This window comes from Neolamprologus brichardi, chromosome 5 (genome assembly GCF_056152115.1).
Source record: "Neolamprologus brichardi isolate AB-2024 chromosome 5, ASM5615211v1, whole genome shotgun sequence".
NCBI lineage: Eukaryota > Metazoa > Chordata > Actinopteri > Cichliformes > Cichlidae > Neolamprologus > Neolamprologus brichardi.
The window spans coordinates 33,831,072-33,845,152 of NC_142108.1; positions in this window are offsets into that span (position 1 = coordinate 33,831,072).

The window sequence follows — 14,081 nt, forward strand, 5'->3', positions numbered from 1 at the left end:
AGATCAAGTTTATTAAACACTAAAAACTACAACTTTAAAACTCTCGCTGTGCACACTAAACACACTTCTGCACAAACACAATGCAACAAAGCACAGGGAGGGCTTTAAATCTGTATGCGTCACTGCTACTGTAGGTCACGCGTGATTGTTTTTTCTCCTTGGCAGCAGCAGCTTCCTTAAACTCTCATAGTTTAGACAGTTTAATTTAAAGCTCTGGTTCCATTTTTACATTATTAAACTTTTTTCTTTATTAAATCAAAAACGATCTCTGTCTCCTGATCCTGTTTGACAATCACGAAATATCATAAAATAGTCAAAAACACCATGGCAACGTTTTTAAAAGATTCCAGTTTTATCTGAACAACAGTCCAAAAGTTTCATTTGATTTACAAAAATCGAAAATATTTAAATAGGAGTGTTTTCCTGATCACAATCATCACTTCAAGACTCCACATGTTTGACTTCCTCGTGATCACAGAGCTGAAGTTGGAGACCGAAACTAATCAAGCTGAATCTAAACCCGAAATCTTCCCTTATCCGTGTAACAACAAGATGCTCTCTGCCTTCTGATTGGTTGGAGAGTTGTGAAACGAAGTTCTTCTTTTTCTTAAGCGGGAGGGTGGCAGCTTCACTCTGGCGTGAGTCAGTTTGATCCACGGTAAGTAGGTCACGTGTTTGTAATGTCTGCAGTTGCTTTTTTTTAGTTTGTTGAAATGAAGACTGTGAGGATTTTATATCCGTGCTCTTTCACCTGACTGCATCTTCAGGACATGAAAACGTTAAGAATACAAATGACAGTAAATATTTCTAATGTTAAGCTTTGAGCGAAAATATCTTCTAAATGTCTGTATAAGTGAACTGACAGAGCAGTGATGGAGCAATTAGATCATTTTTGTGAGAAAACAGTAAAACCCCAAATTGAAACCGCTCACTGTAAGTACGTCATTGGCGACTGTCAAACCTTTGAGTCGCCGAGCAGCTGAACAGGGGAAAATGTTGACGCGCCCGCGGTTCAAATGTAAGACGAACTTTAAGACTCCTTTATTTGTTATGAAAATCCCTAAAAGCCATCCAAAACAACTGTGATCAAATCATTCCAGGCTTGAGCGGTCAGCAGAAGTCGTCTTCCCCGATCACCAACTCACTTAGAAAAAAATCCCTTATTAAGCGAACAGGTGATATAGCAATTACTACTACAACCAACACCACGTGACGTGTCTGTGAAGGTTCTCGGTCATCCAGGAGGTCGTAGTCTAAGTGTAACAGGGTCATAAATCACATTGTCATAATTACACAAAATGTGTTCTAAACCCTCAAACTGTTCCTTTTATACCTGACTTTTAGGACCTCCACGCCTGTAGTTATGCTCATTATCAGTTAGAGCCCCTCCTCATTCTTTTCTTCTTCTTTGGTGCAACCCTATAAATACAGTGTACCCCTTTTGCCTCTCCCCTTTTCTACAATTCCCCTGTGGGAGAGGTTGGTATAATTTCTTTCCCAACACTTTAAAACACACATATAATTCATATTTAGCCACCCTGATATTTCTGATTGCGATTTTAGTTCAATTATTGTCATTATTAAGCCTGTTTTTGTTAGATATTATAAGTGTGTACTATGTGTGTATCATAAATGTGTTTTAGGCGCCATAAATGCTAGCTTGGAAGTTGTGGTGGGTTGAGCTAACCCTCTTCCCCACTGTTTGTATTTGGTCGTAGGAGCTGGAGTGGGCAAATTATTTACTTGGAGGCCTTTCTTTCTTTTACCTTTTTTATCAGACACAACGCAGAATCACACCGGTTACATAAGGAGCTTGGAAAGAACACCACGTTATTACATTATTACTGCAATAATTAAACTTCCGACACGATAACTCAAGACATACTGTAGGAACAATATGTGAGTGTTTCCTGTTTTTTGATAAACACGGTTGGTTTAAATGCACACATTGGTGCACGGCTGTGTGGCGTGACTCACGGGTGTGTATTAGATGATAAATGTGGTTGCACTCTCCTGTTCACTAGTGATGGGCAGATGAAGCTTCATGAAGCACTGAAGCTTTTCATCCAATTGGTTCACCCCAGTACAAAGCTTCTTGAAGCTTCATTTGCTCTAGTAGGACACCTACTGGACGTAAAAATATTAGTTGGCATGAATTTGAAGAGTGTGGCCTTTTGCACATAGCCTGTAATTGTCAACAGCAAAAGGAGTGTGTAAAACATCTAGACTGTAGTGGTGGCAGTATACTGTGTATATTTATACTGGCAGTATGGAAAATGATCATTTGGAAATGCTTAAAATGGAAACGATCATTTACTGTGAGGTGTGGTTGGGGTGTGGACAGTGGTTGTGCTTTTGTAACGTTGAGGTATGGACAGCTACACACTGAGGCCTCAGTCCTGCTTGTTCACATTTTATTCTGTAAAAACTGCATTTTCACTGCTTTTATGACCTTTTTAGTGGGGAGAACATAGCTAGGATTTAATGATTTAACAAATCTTTTAAATTCTTTGTCCTCCACAATGCTAAATGGCTGGGAGTCCTCAATCACCATGCTAACCAGGTCTTCATCTATTTGAGATTGTTCTCCTGAGGAAAGACAATAAAAACAAAGCACAAATATAAATATCACACACGTAACTTATTACAGTTGTATAATATTGTTATATCATTTAGTAACATAACTGCATGCTATATTATCATGGCATTTGATGGCTCACCTGGTCTTGCTCCACAATCAGTGTTCCCCTTATTCTCATGCAAAGCTCTGTAGTGCCTCAGCATGGATGAGGTGTTGTTGTTATATCCCAGCTCCCTGGCACATAGCAAACACTTCACCTTGTACAAAAGTAAAGCCGCTTAACATAAATTGTATTGCACCATCAGTATTATGAAAATACATCTTCTGTAGAAATTTACATACCTTGTTGGGAGGAATAAAATCAAAATGTTCCCACACAGGGGAGGACATCCTCCTCTTCTTAGCTGGCTCCATTCTCTCCTGACTTTCGCTCATAAATCTCCAAACTTTCTCCAAACTGTCTCCAAACTCTCACTAACCGCAACTCTTCATCAAACACCCACATTTTGATTGAAGTCTGAGGGGTTTATATCGCTGTCACAGCTCGCGGCAAAGTTCGAACCGCTTCATGAACCAGTCACGTGGTACAGCCGGGCAGCGAGGTTTCGGACGTCATCATTTTCAGCTCCTCCAATAAATGAAGCAAGCCTCGATACGCGCATCGCGGAAACGCCCCCTCAATTACTCGACACAAGCTTCGAAGCCTCGATACAGAACGTCACATCACTACTGTTCACCGCACCTGCTGTTTAATGAGCAAAAAGGTAGGGTGAGCATGAGGGGAAGCTTTATGTTGACCACAGCTTGATGTATAGTTTAATGCACTAGTTGATGCCATAGTCTGATGTTGCAGTTTGGCATAGTAGGCTAATTAGTATAATATTTTTTGAGTTGCAGTCATGTTTGTTTGTGCATTTGTTTTACATTATGTACTCATTTGTGGGTTTGGACAGTACAATGTGGAATAAAAGGAACAAAGAGCTCAGCAGTGCGTTTCATGCGTTTATTGTTGCGCGTCGTCAGTGTCCTCATGTTTAGCCTGCGCGGCCATTGGTTGGAGGAGCCGCAATATTTAGTAAACAAATGTTTGTAAGTTTTATTGGATTATTTGTATGTCGATAATGTTTTATTGGTGGTCATGGTTTGCTGTTGCCGTTGTCCACGCAGCCTTTAGAGTAAGCCCGTGGCTTCACACAACGGATTTCTTTTGGGAGTTATTTATTCCCCTGTTAGGTTTCAGCGGTACAGCTGCATTAGGCAGTTATACTGATTTGTTTAGTTGTTTTGCATCAGGCGGCTGAAGCCATTGGCTTGGGAGTACCGCCGCAGTTTGTGTTGAAGACAGTTTGTCTTCCTCACGGCTGACGGTATGGAGGTACATAAATACCCACCGCTATGCACAGAAGACTAGGCTGAGTTAGCTTGTTAATGTTAATAGGTAGATTAGTGAGGGATACATTTCTCCTGTTAATTGTGTGTGCGGCCAAAATTTACTGAAAGGAATATCATTAAGTTGATGTTAGAATGAAGCTGTGTGGCATATAAGGTGCAGTTTAATGTTTGGGTTTTGTAACGTTTTAAAGAAAAAAGGATACGCACCAATTAATACAATGTGTTGATGTTAATGGAAAGAAAAGACAGCAGAAACCGACTGCTACCCAGATAGCAAGGAGACATTGAACAGATGTTGATTTTCCATCTGAACCATCAGAATCGTCATGCTTGAAATGTCAACACAAAACCAATGTTGAAACAACATTGAAATACTGATGAAACCTGACACTGACATTGAAATAACATTGATTCACTGTTGTTCTGTCATCGTTGATTGTTGATCTATTTATAGTTGACAAGGTGACAACAATCAAGTTGAAAAACTATTGATTTATGGTTTCGCGGGAAATTAAAGCTGCTACCACTTGGACTATTCCATAGCCCCCCCTCTCACAGTGGTACATCCCTTCAGGTAACCATTGTCTTGTACAGTAGAGCGGGACATTAGATTTACTCTCAGCGGAATTGACCGGAGAAGGCATCAGTTCATGCACTGCACTGGCCTGCACCACGATTAATATAAGGTAAGAATGAATGACTTTTGTTCTATTCGTTATTTCCACGGTTGCATTTGAATAACAGTAAAAAACAAACAAACTTTTCGGACAAAATGTGGGAGCCCGAAAACTTTCATCTTACAATCCGGCAACAAATAAATTGCACTGCGAACAAAGTCAACAAAGAAAACATTTTTGTTTCATACTTTTCCGTTATATTCCCTTACAAAGCTAGCTTAACGCTTCGAGGGTTCCTTTGTTCTTGCCGTCGCCTCGGCGCTTGACCCAGACTTTCGCTCTGTAGTTGCTTTTTAGCATAGTACTACAAAAAATTGTAAATCTGTGATATATGATTGATAAACGTAAAGGTAACTGTATAAATGTGTTCAATGACTTTGTTACTTTTAATGATTGGAGAGCACCCGCTTCGATTCGCACTCAATTCAAACTTTACGTTGCACGCTCACCTAACTTTACGTTGCACGCTCACCTACCTTGCGTTTGCACCTTTTGTCCACACGTAAACTGCGTTTTATTATTTATTTATTAGTTTTTCGCCTCTCACTGCTTAAGCCATTAATCTTTCTGGAATTGTTTTTTTTAAAACAGATGCGACCTCACAAAAGATATTAGCTATGCTGTCAGACCTGACGACAGCTGTTAACGAACTCCGTGAGGAGGTCAGAGCCATCCGCCATCCCTGCTGAAATGAATCGGTAGATGCTGGGGTACTGCCTCTGGATTTGTCCTTGCACAACATTGAGGAGCTAAACAATGCAGAGGCAGCTCTTCAATCATAAGAGGCAAATAAGGCAATGGTAAGTATATAAAGGTTATGTACACTTTGTAACTATAAAGTGTAATAGCTGTCAGATGTGATTTAAATACATAACAACGGCCTGTTGATTAAACACACAAGCACTTGCATACACATTTAAGACATGAGACACGCTAATTCCATCTCTTAAAATGTGTCTATAGGTGAGACGCTTTGCCTTGATTGGAGGGACCACACTGGAGGTGCGAGTCCGCCGTGTAATGGCTTATGCCATTACAAATGAGCTGGCCTCGGTACTCAACTGGGCAGGGAAAAAAACCAAGGACCAGACAAAGCAAAAAATGGCATTTAAAGATACAGCGCTCTGCAAATGCATATATGGTGGTAAGTTTTACAGTTTTTTTGCTATATTACTTTGTCTTTCTTAATAACAAGACTTTCATGTCCGGTTAATCTGGAGATGGAGTCTTTGGTCTTTGGCTTGTTTAATCCTCGGGTTGTAGTTGTACAGCCCGAGGACCCCATGTTTATTTTGTTTTAAAGGATACACGGCACACCATGCTAAGACTTATCACTTTTTCCGCTCATAGCTCTTTGGGAATCAAATGCGGCAGTTTGCAGATTTACGCCTGGTGACTTTCATGTTTATCAGCCTAGGAGTTTACATACTTTCTCCCCGCTGAAGACAGTTAACAAGAGCTTATTCATGTGCTCTAATTCACTTTTTTTGTTTGTGTGTGTGTATTTTTTTCCTAGATGGCCTGACGCAGCAGTTAGGGGCAAACTCTATGTCCGAGTTTGTCTTTGCACAAGCAGTGCAGAAATGGCTCCGATACGCCCCAGATCGTATGGGTATGGGTGGTGCAGGACGCACATCATGCATCCCCATCCCAGAGTAAAAAGTTACAAACTTCTGTGAAACATATAAATGTAAATAGCACACTGTCTTTTAATAAAGTATTTAGCAAACGAAACATGCCTATTGACCTTTTTTTGTTTATTTTTTTTTCTCTGTTACATCACATGCAATGCTTTCTTATTTTAGGATATTAATATTGACATGATACATTGTGAGACATTTGTTGTTGTTTTTTTTTATAAAGGGTGTCCAATTTGAGGAATAAGTACAATTATGTGTTTAGGTGATTTAAGTATTGATGGAAACATGCAGTAGTTTAGTATTGGTTAAAATACTTATAAAGAAAGGTAGATTTCCAGTCATGATTTAACTGTTGTTTTAATAAAAAGCAACTGTGCGAAAGAGGTGGAAAATCAACACCATAGCTCAACAGTGTTTCAATATCAGAATCTGACATTGTTTCAATGTCAGGTTTCAACATTGATTCAACATCAAAACCTGACGTTGTTTCAACATTAAAAAAGGGTGCAAGAGTGACGTTAGGTCAACGTCACACTTCAACGTTGGTTCAATGACGTCGCCTGATATTGACTCAACGTTGTTTCAATGTTTCCTTGCTATCTGGGTAAGGCGTTGGAAAATAAGATCGAAAGGCTTCAAACAGAACGTGACACTAAGAGTAATAAAATTAAAAATGCCACAAAGGTTATTAAAGTATTAAAGCAATCTGAGGATTGTAATATTCAGTCTCAGAGAATTTGTCTGTGTTGCTTGATGCAGATCTTCTGCATGAAACCCTGGTTCCTTGCTTCCCCAAGAAGAACGGGAAAAACAAACTGCTTGGTTCTCAGGTGTGTGTGCACATAATATTGGATTTGTGGAAGGGATTGAGAATTATGGAATGCCAGGACTGCCAAAATGAAGTAATTAAATACACCATTAAATAATTAATTAAATGTGTCAATAATTAATTAAAATTGGAATTAATTAATGAAATACATATTTATGACATTTAATTAATTATTGATACATTTAATTATTTCATTATGTATTTATTTCATTTTGGCAGTCCTGACCAGTAAGTCAAGACAGGTCGATCCTAGATAATTGATTGCTGGTGTGGCCTTGGGGCAGGTATAGCAGAATGCATTTCAAATCACAAGCAGCAATGGTGGTGGCGCTCTAACAGTTTTTAAATGCCCTGTTTTTCTGTCACCAACTATACTTTTAATAATGTTTTAGCCGTGAATGTAGTGGTGTAAAGTTCACGTTGTGCTTCACTTTTAGACTGTACATCAGTGTTCAAACCCAGCCCTCGAGGCCCAGTGTCCTGCAGGTTTTAGATGTGTCCTTGATCCATCACAGCTGATTTAAATGGCTACATTACTTCCTCAACATGTCCAGAGGCCTGGTAATGAACTAATTTGATTCAGGTGTGTAGATCCAGGGTGAAATCTAAAACTTGCATGACACCGGTCCTGGAGGCCCAGAGTTGGCTGAGCCTGCTGTACATAGTCACTGTACCTTGTTTCCTCTGGCAGAATGATGTTAAAGATGCATCCCAGTTATTCTGCTGGTCGTTTACCAATCTTCAGAGAGCTCTAAATGCAGGCGTTGAAACATGTAAACGCAGTAATGAAACTACTCAATTACCAAGTAACAATTAAGTTGGAATAACATAAATAATGTTACTAAAAACTGTTGCATACAAATATTAGGCATACCTTTTTATGTTGTAGTTGGTCTTTTCATTGAGGCCGTTTGTCTGTGGGTGGTATGCTGCTGTGACACTTCTTTCAATTTTCAGTAGCTTGCAAAGATCTATGAAGCGCCTCGAGGCGACTTTTGTTGTGATTTGGCGCTATATAAATAAAATTGAATAGATCAGAGGTGAGCTTCAAGAGACAAAGACAAGGTTCTTATACACATTCATGCACACTGTGATGGCATGCCACACATGGTAAGCTCCACACCTCACCACCCGTTGATTCACTTTAGTTTAATTTACAGTCACTACTTTAAAATAGTCTAGTCTATTGTTCAATATTGTTTCTCTATTAAATGTATTTATTTTTCCATCACACCTTCCAATGTTTATATGGCGTGCACACATATTAACCTTGGAAGGTCAAAGTTCTGTTTTATGTTATATTAATACATCTTTCTTTGTTTGAGTTACCTGGGAGTTGGCTTCTCCGTTTGGCAAAAGGTGTGGCAAAGGGCTGGTAGACCTGAAGTACCAATGACGGCCTAATTGGATTGCACCACATGCTTCATTGTCTGGGGGGGTGTTTCATGTTTGTTTAATTGTTTTGTATTAGTTGCTTATATGGCAGCCATTTTGTTTCCCCCGTGTGTGTCATTTGGTTTAGCTAAACCGGTATTTAAGTTCCCCCGTGTGTCATTTCAGGAGGTCAGTTTATCTTATGTTTGTTTGAGGTTTTGTTAATTATTATCTTCAGTTTAGTCTATTGAGTTGACCTCTTTTATTGGTCTGCCTATTTAAGTTTTGGCTTTGTTAAATATATTTTCATATTTTTTGGGTCAATAAAACCCCCTTTTTGAATTAAACACCTGTGTCCTTTATGCTTTACTGCTTGGTCCCTGACAATTGGTGGCAGCAGTGGGATCATCCAGTATTGGACACAGGTCCTTTTTCTTTTTTTTCTTTCTTCTGTTTTTCCCCATGAGGAAGAAAAATGCATCGTGGTGGCAAGAATGAAAAGAAAAAGGGATCTGCTCAGCAAACCTGCGAAGAGGAGGAAAATGGAGCCTCAGAAGTCACTGAAGTTGTGGAGAGGGTGGAAAAGGAGCCTACTTTGTCTGATCTAGTCAATATGCTACATGCTCACATGGGACAACAGGACGTCCGGGATGCAAAACAGAGTGAGTTAAATGCACGACAAGAACAGCGATTTAAAGCCCTTCAACATCAGTTTAGACTTCTGCAGTCAGAAATCCAAGTCAGAACATCACCATCAGATTCTGCAGAGGCTCGCTCTGAACCATTAGAGTCTGATGTTCATCCTTCTTCCTCTGCTCAGCAGGCCCAGGCTGAACCATTTATGACTAATTCCAATCCAGCCATTTCACCAGCATTTCAGTTTCCCCTACAAATAGAGGGCAGATTGGAAAGATTAACTGAAGCTGATGATATAGAACATTTCCTGATCACATTTGAACGTATGGCTACAGCTTATCGATGGCAGAAATCAGATTGGGTTTTTCGTTTGATACCCTTGCTTACTGGTAAAGCTAGAGGTGCCTATGTTCACATGGACATTGATGATTCATTAGACTATGATAAAGTGAAATCAGCTATTCTGTCAAAATATGACATTAACCCTGAAACATATAGGCAAAGATTCAGATCCCTGGACGTTCAACCAGATGAAAGCCCTCGTGAGCTATATGCGAGACTGAAGGAGCTTTATGGGAAATGGATCCAGCCAAAGGGTAAAACTATTCATGACATTGGTGAAACTATAATCTTGGAGCAGTTTCTCAGAATGTTATCTCCTGAGCTTCAGGTTTGGATCAGAGAACATAACCCTGGCTCAGCAATGGAAGCGGCTCGGTTAGCTGATGTTTTTGTTGCTGCCAGAAAGAAGGGGCAAGCATGGAGCCATAATGCATGGAAGGCATCGAGGGACACCCGGAAGATACCTCAGCAAAACCATCTGGATTCAGCAAATACAAGCACCAGTAAGACCCCTCAGTCTACCACTAGACCACCAAAGGCCTCTGGTAAGAAGCTCATTTGTTATCTTTGTGGATTAGAGGGCCATACGAAACCTATGTGCCCAAGAAATTCTGCTAAAATGGTACAAATGTGCTTTGCCCCCCGTTCTAATGTTGATCCTGAGCAGGAGAGTGACAAATCCATCAAAATGAGTCAGATTGAAGTGAATGGGGTTCTACTCAATGCCCTTCTTGACTCTGGCAGTTCTCGGTCCCTTATTCACTCAGATTTTGCCCCACCTAATACTGTTCGCACCAGTGATACAATTTCAATCTGTTGTGTCCATGGAGATGAGAAAAGATATCCGACAGCTGATATCTACATTAAAGTTCAGGACCAGATGTATCTGCTGAATGTGGGTGTTGTGAGCAGTTTGCCTTACTCTGCCGTGTTAGGGCGTGACCTTCCTGTGCTTTTTGATTTGTTGGAGTCTGAGCAGACTGAGGAGTGCAATGTAGCCGTTACCAGAGCTCAGGCTAAGCAAGTCAGTACCTACTCTGAGACCCTGAGTGCCCTGCCTTTCTTTGATGAGGAGTTTGAACCAACTGTGGTGAAGCCACGGAAGACCCGCAGACAAAGAAGGCAGGAGAAATTCCAATTTTCACCTGTGCAGACACTAACAGATGCTGAGCCAACATCGTCACCCCTAGGGTTTACTATTCCAACTGAAATTGCTGAACTCCAAAAATCTGATCAATCTTTAATATCTCTTTTCCAGAAGGCCAAAGAAAAGGAACCTGGAGTGGAACAGGTTCTCAACAGTGAGTACATAGAGTACATCTTGCAAAATGACATTCTCTATCGTCAGCAGGGGTCGGTGCTGCAGCTGGTGGTTCCCCAGAAGGTGAGAAACGCCATTCTCACCTTGGGGCATTCTATTCCGTGGGCTGGCCACCTTGGTAAACACAAGACCACAGCTCGCATCAAACATAATTTCTACTGGCCTGGTCTTAGCAAAGATGTGGCTCAGTTTTGTAAAAGTTGCCCACAGTGTCAGATAACATCTGCCAAAATCCCCCATAGAGCTCCACTCCAACCTCTCCCTGTCATCGGCACTCCTTTTGAGCGTCTTGGAATGGATATTGTAGGGCCTGTTGAGAGGAGCAAAGCAGGAAATCGTTACATGCTTGTTGTAACAGATTATGCCACAAAATATCCTGAGGTGTTCCCTTTAAAATCTATAAAGGCCAAGCCCATTGCATTTTGTTTAGTGCAGTTCTTTGCAAGAGTTGGGTTTCCACGAGAAATACTAACTGATCAAGGCACTAACTTCATGTCTACTTTGTTAAAGCAAGTTTATCAGTTGTTGGGTATCCGGAGTCTGAGAACTTCACCATACCACCCTCAAACTGATGGGCTGACAGAACGCTTTAACCAGACATTGAAACAGATGCTCAGAAAGTTTGTCAACAACAGTGGTAATGATTGGGATCAATGGCTGCCATATCTACTCTTTGCTTATAGAGAAGTCCCCCAAGCCTCCACAGGTTTTTCCCCTTTTGAGCTGTTGTATGGTTATGAGGTTCGTGGCCCTCTAACTCTGTTAAAGGAGATCTGGGAGGGAGACAAGGCGGAGGAGGGCCTCAATAACATTTTGTCTTATGTCATTCAGATGAGAGAACGGTTAGAGAAAATGAGTGAACTTGCTCAATCACATATGGTGGAGGCCCAGCAGCAGCAGAAGTCTTGGTATGATAAATCTGCTCGTCAGCGTTCGTTTGAGCCAGGACAAAAGGTGCTCGTGCTCCTCCCCAGTGACAACAACAAATTGCTGGCAAAGTGGCAGGGGCCATTTGAAGTTATGAGGAAGCCGGGACCCACCACATATGAGGTATCCACCCCAGGGCAGTTGCGCCCCAGCAAGGTCTTGCATATAAACCTTCTGAAGGAGTGGGTGGTGCGTATTGAACACAAGGCGGATGCAATGCTCATACGGCGAGTGCCTGAAGAAGATGAAGCAGATGAGCAATATCTACCACCTGCTGGCTCTCTGGATTATGATCTCAGCCATCTCCCAGAGGAAAAGCAGCAGCAGGTGAGAGAAATGTGTAAATCAGCAGTCTTTCAAGAGAATCCAGGGAGAACTGACATTGTCGAACATGATATTGTGGTACGAGAAGGTGCCTCTGTGAGACGATTGAGTTACAGGATCCCAGAACGTCTGCTGCTCTCATTGAAGAAGGAAATTGATTTGATGCTATCCCTAGGGATCATTGAAAGATCTAAAAGCGAATGGTGCAACCCTGTGGTCTTGGTACCCAAAAGGGATGAGAGTATGAGGTTCTGCATTGATTTCAGGTACCTGAACTCCGTATCCATGTTTGACTCCTACCCAACACCAAGAATTGATGATCTACTTGAACGTCTGGGAAAAGCAAGGTACCTGACCACAATAGATCTGTGTAAGGGTTACTGGCAGGTCCCACTCACTCAACGGTCCAGAGAGTTCACAGCATTCAGAACACCATGGGGGCTTTTCCAATTTACAGTCTTGCCATTTGGATTACATGGAGCTCCAGCAACTTTCCAACGGCTAATGGATCAGGTATTACATGACTGCTCTGACTTTGCTGCTGCTTACTTGGATGATATTGTTATCCACAGCAACACCTGGGAGGAGCATGTGGAACACCTGCGAACTGTTCTGGACCACTTGCACTCAGCTGGGTTGACGGTGAATACGTCAAAGTGTGTTTTCGCCGCTGCTGAGACAGAATATCTGGGCCATGTCATCGGCAAGGGGGTTATCAGGCCACAGGTCAGCAAAATCGAGGCCATGGAATCATCCCCCCTGCCCCAAACAAGGAAGCAGCTGGGATCCTTTTTGGGCATGGCAGGTTTCTACCGTCGTTTCATCCCTCAGTTCTCCAACAGGGCAGCTCTGCTCACAGACCTGACGGGATCTCGTTCCCCCAATCACATCCAGTGGACAGAGGAGGCAGTGGCAGCATTTCATGACATCCAACAGTCACTAAGTAAGCAACCGGTTTTGTACAGTCCCAACTTCGATGAACCGTTCATATTACAGACTGATGCTTCAGATCGGGGCCTGGGAGCTGTCCTCCTTCAGGAAACCAGGGAAGGCCGCTATCCAGTGGCTTACATCAGCCGGAAACTGTTTCCACGGGAAGTTCGGTATTCCACAGTAGAGAAAGAGACCTTAGCGATCAAGTGGGCCTTGGACTCCTTCCGCTACTATCTACTGGGAAGAGACTTCACCTTGGAAACTGATCACAAAGCACTCCAGTGGCTTGAGCAGATGAAGGACACAAATGGGCGAATTACCCGCTGGTACCTGGCCTTACAGCCATTCCGATTCACTGTCCACCATGTACCAGGCAAGGAGAACCTTACTGCTGACTATCTCTCTCGCTGTTCCAGCGAGAGCTCTGAAGAGGGGAGGTGTGTGATGGCATGCCACACATGGTAAGCTCCACACCTCACCACCCGTTGATTCACTTTAGTTTAATTTACAGTCACTACTTTAAAATAGTCTAGTCTATTGTTCAATATTGTTTCTCTATTAAATGTATTTATTTTTCCATCACACCTTCCAATGTTTATATGGCGTGCACACATATTAACCTTGGAAGGTCAAAGTTCTGTTTTATGTTATATTAATACATCTTTCTTTGTTTGAGTTACCTGGGAGTTGGCTTCTCCGTTTGGCAAAAGGTGTGGCAAAGGGCTGGTAGACCTGAAGTACCAATGACGGCCTAATTGGATTGCACCACATGCTTCATTGTCTGGGGGGGTGTTTCATGTTTGTTTAATTGTTTTGTATTAGTTGCTTATATGGCAGCCATTTTGTTTCCCCCGTGTGTGTCATTTGGTTTAGCTAAACCGGTATTTAAGTTCCCCCGTGTGTCATTTCAGGAGGTCAGTTTATCTTATGTTTGTTTGAGGTTTTGTTAATTATTATCTTCAGTTTAGTCTATTGAGTTGACCTCTTTTATTGGTCTGCCTATTTAAGTTTTGGCTTTGTTAAATATATTTTCATATTTTTTGGGTCAATAAAACCCCCTTTTTGAATTAAACACCTGTGTCCTTTATGCTTTACTGCTTGGTCC